Raw genomic sequence first — 4,938 nt, 5'->3', positions numbered from 1 at the left:
AAGATTGCTGCTAATAAGTAGTTATTTTTTTTAAAAAATCCACTGCTTGCCACCTTAGACGAGGTGATATGACTTAGACAACTGGACCACATCCCTTACCACAGAAACATCTTACCATTCAAGAAGATTTAAGATGGGGTATCTGCTTTCTGCTCCAAGAAGGGACTGACAAGGTCTCAGCTATGACATTTAGGAAAGGAAACCATGGTATTATCAGTGGGAAAATCAACTTGTAGTCAGCCCAGTATGTGTCAGCTACTGGAACCACTGTGGGAAGTCCCTTTAGCCCTTGTTTCTAGTCCAGAATCTTCTTAGCAGTTGATGTCAATGACACCATTCAGCTCTATGTCCATAAATAAATATGTTTTAGCCAGAATTCCCTATGTTAGCCAGATTGTCTCTGCTGCCAAAATTGTACTTTACATTCTGCAGGAGGATGGGACATCAACAGCTTTTAAGATCACTCACCTCAACTTGAGTCCAAGCTTTTTTCTCTTCTTATATCCTTTTTGGGTGAGAGCTGGAGTCCATCTGGTTTTTTGTTGTTGTTGTTGTTGCATTTCATGTATACAACTAATCACTTCCCCACCCCTTTGCCACTTCTATTCTTACCCTCCTTCACCCTCAAGAATTTTCCTCTTCTGGATACACATGGTCCCCATTGCCCTTCTATATTGGATAATTGCCCCACTGGCTCCCTTCATCACAGAGAACTTTGACCACAAGTCATGCAGTGACGAAGGCTCCGTCTTTCTAGCTGTACAGAGTCACGTGATAGCCAGATCCTTCCCTTATCCAACAAAGAGAGAAATAAGAGTAGAGTTCAGCACTTGGGCTATTATTTCACGAAGAGTTCAGTGCTTCAGCACAATGGCCTGATCTTTATCATCACAATTCGGTTTTCAGGACGCAGTGCAGAGAACAAATATGTTCAAGTTATCTTTCTCCTTGTACAGCAACATCCACCAGGAGCCCCCTCCTCCCAATTCCCGGAGGAGAGCGGCAGCCACTCCTGAATGCCACCGGAAATAGCAAGCTGAGTCCCTTCAGTTTAAAGACTTGATAGCTTTGTGCTTTTTCGGTCACAGAGAATTGACCTGACTTTTTGTCTTCTGATAGCTTTCCACAGGGCCCTGCAGAATAGCTTTTGCTTTGATTACCCAGTGATTTACAGCCCTTCTCATTTGCTTCTCATATCTCGCTTTTCCAGAGTATAGGGAGCTCTTCTTCTCTTACCCTGTTGCCTCACAGCAGTTTTCCTTATCATCTTCCAGAAACCCAAGGCCCATCTTATTTTTATTTATTTTTCTCCTCAGTAAGGAAGAGTATATTGCAGGTTGGGTACACTTGTAGGAGGCAAAAATCTAACAATGTGAAGGAACTACAGGGCCCACCAGGTTAGAAGATAAGCAGGTAAAACAAATACACGGATTATGCACAATTATTAAAAAGAGCAGGTGGTGGAACACAAGGAAAAGCTGCCAGCAGCCTTCCAGAAGGTTAGTAACAAAGGGGTCAGCGAGGCACCTCTGCCAGTGCTGCTGCCCCGGCTCCCGAGGAGAAGCAGGCGAGGGAAGGAGGCTGAGGCGGCTCAGGGCATCTAGTTCATCCCGCTCTGCTGGTGGCTGAGCCCATGATGCATGAGGCAGTTCATGAAAAAGGCCCAAGATCAACTTCATTAGCATTTTTAATTCCTATGTGGGAAGAGTTGGGGGGAAACACACAATGTCCAGGAACGTCACCGCCCCCTGTGGTCTGTGTACAAATAAATGGCCAGTGTTATAAGTGAGCCCCGGACCCCTCTGTGTGGTGGCACCTGACAGCCTCTGGGTGGGGTTCGTGTCCGATGGCACACTGTCCTCTCAGGTGCTCTTTCTTCCGTGGGAAAGCCAGTCCTCCAACCCGGCAGCAGGGAAGGCACCACGCCACCCACCGAGCAGGAGAAGGCGCCCCGCCTCCCCCTACAGGACACCCACCCAGGGACAGATGCAGTTCTAACTTCTCGGTAAGAAAAGGAACACTCTGAGTTACTTAAATAAGGGAAAGAAAGGTCTTGGCTCATCCAAAGTGTTTCTATTAAAATGCATTAAAGGCTGGGAAAAGGTTGCACATTCTCCTGGTGATGCTGTAAAACATCCATTGAATGGAAATTCGGGCCATTGAAAACAAGCCGCTCCAAATATGTCCCCAAAGCTGACACTGCATATGCCACCCCAAGCGCTGAGGACAGAGCCCGGGGGAGCCCACAGCCAGTGGTCAGCGGTCAGCGGTCAGCGCAGGGAGGCGCAGGCCCTGGGGGTCAGTCACGGTGGAGACGCCCGGTCCCTGTGTGCTCACAGCCTGGGGAGGTGGGAGAGCAGGGGCACGGTGGCAGGGAGGGGAGGAGATTCGGGGTGTCAGGGGCCAGGGCTGCCGCCCTGCACACAGGGGTCTCCTGGGCAGAGGGAGGAAATGGACAGGTGGGCGCCATCTCGGGCCGGCCGCTGTCCTGAGTGTTTGCTGCAGATCTGCCCCTCCTTATCTGGAGCCGTGTTCATGATCACGGACCCGGTGGTGGTGCTGTTCTGTTTGGTTGGGAAGCACGTTATTAAAGTGCTGTTTGAGGTTGCCTGTTCCTTCAGCCTGTATATTATTCTCCTGGGAGGTGTCATCTGACACCCAGGGGTGACTCAGGCTTTGTCCCACAGCTGACCTGAAGCATCTGGCTGATTCATTCCTTTGTGGAGTCCCTGACGTTTTCCCAGGAGGGGCCTGGGAACTCGAGATTCCAGGCCAAGGTCTGATCAAAGAGGTCTTCCTGGAGATGGTTCTCACTTCAGAATGGTGGAACTCCACAGAGACCTATGTACGAGATCACGCCTGCTGCCCAATGACCACCTTCAGGCCATAGCCGGTTGCAGCAATGATTTCTGGAGCCACGTAAGTTGGTGTGCCACCGACTGTGTACAAGGGGCCTTCCACCACAGCGGCCAGCCTGGAGTCTCCCAGTGTCAAGGACTTGGTTCCATGGGGACGCTCACACACCAAGAGTTTCTCCGGCTTGATGTCCCTGTGCACCATGTAGAGGCCATGGAGGTCCCTGGGGGCGTTGGCCAGGTTGTACACCAGGGCACTGCCATCTCGCTTGGTGTCCTTGGTTGAAGAGGTAATTGCATCAAAGAGGTCTCCACCTTTGACCAAGTCCGTTACCAGGAAGAGCTCATTGGCCGCTTCCATCTCCTCCACCAGCATGATGATGTTTGAGTGTTTCACTTGGCGCAGGATGGACACTTCATTCTCGACCAGGTGTTCCTTTCCACAACATGTGGCTTTGTGTGTCACCTTTAGGGCAAACTCCTTTTGGTGTTTGCACTCTGACTACTGCAAAATTGCCATCGCCAATAACCTTTCTGATTTTGTATTTCTCGAGAAGAGTCGATGATTCAATGCACCTGTTTCCATTCACGCCTTTGGAACTCAGGCAACGGTCAAGTTCAGGTCCACCATTTATGTTGGAAGAAGATCTGCCATGTGTGGAAATCTGCTTTAATCCTCTGAAACTTCCTGGGCTAGTTGGAGAGGAACTGGAGGATATCCTCCACTTAGGAGTGGAGAGCCGGCTGCTGGGGGTTTCATTAACTGAGGCTGGTGACTGGCTGCCAGAGAGGGCTCAGGGCTCTTGGATCCAGAAATCTTAGCTGAGGAGTGAGAACACGATGACTTCAAGACAAGGCATTCGCTGTGATCCAGGACAAAATCATCTTGGGCGTAAGGGAATTTTTGAGGTCCACATGTGATAAAAACATTGTCATCACCAAAAAAGTCTTGCAGGCAAGTAACCTGCTTTCTGTCCAGTGTGCAGAGCCTCATGGCCACTGCTGAGTCTAGTTGAATGGCTTCAGTGATACCGGTTAAGACATGTGTTCAAAGGAATGAGTGGTCTTTTTACTCAGAAGGATCCCGCACGGCTTTTCTAGGCTTCACTCCACTTCGAATCACAGTGACTAACTTGGGTTTGATGAAATCTTTACTTTCCTTCACTTCACTTGCTGGCATCCATGGTGTAGACGCCCTGGGGCAGGTTCAGATTGTCCGACAGGGGGCGGGTGAGCTCCATGAGCAGCGCGTCGAAGGACCAGGAGCAGTCGCTGGAGATGGCAAATACCAGCCCTTGAAGTAGCCGTAGAAGTGCACCTTCTTCGCCTTCTTCTCAGAATTCAGGGCCTGCAGGTCCCGCGAGTGGTAGAAGCTGCAATGGGCACTCTGTGTGGGGCTGGGGATGAGCCCGATCCCCTTGGGGCCCAAGCTGCTGCTGCCTCCAGATGAACTGGGCATCCCTCTCGGTGACCCTGGCCAGGGCCTTTGTCCTGTTCCTCCAAGTGCTCCAGCTCAGTGCTCCTGGTGCTGGCCATCGTGGCTACTCTGAGGGCTCCCAGCCAGAGCCTGCAGGTAGCCCAGTGTCAAAGCAAGAACCAGCTCACAGACGCCTGGCGCCTGGCCGTGAGGGGCCTTACAGCGCCAGGACTTCTCCTCACAGGTGGAGCGCAATGCCCATCTTCTTTATGTATTTCTGATTCTCCCCAGTGTCAGCCAAGAGCATAAGCAGCATCAAAGTCCCCACTGTCACCCAAATATACTGGCACTTGGCCCTGGTGGCCCTCCGATTTTAGAATCCCAGTTTTGAAAATGAAATTCCAGCGTTAGTCTTAGAGTTTAACTTGTAGCCACTCATTTGGGCAGGGAGAACCTCCCACTCCTCTTGGTACTGTCTGTGCTTAGCACATTGCTGGGAACATAGTAGGTGATCAGAAAAAAGGTTTAGTAGACCACTGTTTCAGCCACTGAATCAGGACAGCTGGTTGTGCTTCCCTTTCCTCATGCACGGCTTTCCATGGGCTCCTGTGGGCTAGGGGCCAGATTGGACTTCAGTTCCTGAAACCCAGACTGGTGCTCTGGGTC

The 4,938-nt window shown here is 50.8% G+C and overlaps 1 pseudogene; it reads right to left on the bottom strand.

Moving 5' to 3' along the window:
* Positions 1-703: 703 nt before the first annotated feature.
* LOC102437657 lies at positions 704-4,391 on the bottom strand (annotated as a pseudogene).
* Positions 4,392-4,938: the final 547 nt, after the last annotated feature.

This window comes from Myotis lucifugus, unplaced genomic scaffold (assembly GCF_000147115.1).
Source record: "Myotis lucifugus unplaced genomic scaffold, Myoluc2.0 scaffold_8, whole genome shotgun sequence".
NCBI classification, from domain to species: Eukaryota; Metazoa; Chordata; class Mammalia; order Chiroptera; family Vespertilionidae; genus Myotis; species Myotis lucifugus.
The sequence above is the reverse complement of the archived record's forward strand: the minus strand, read 5'-3'. Positions and strand labels throughout refer to the sequence as shown.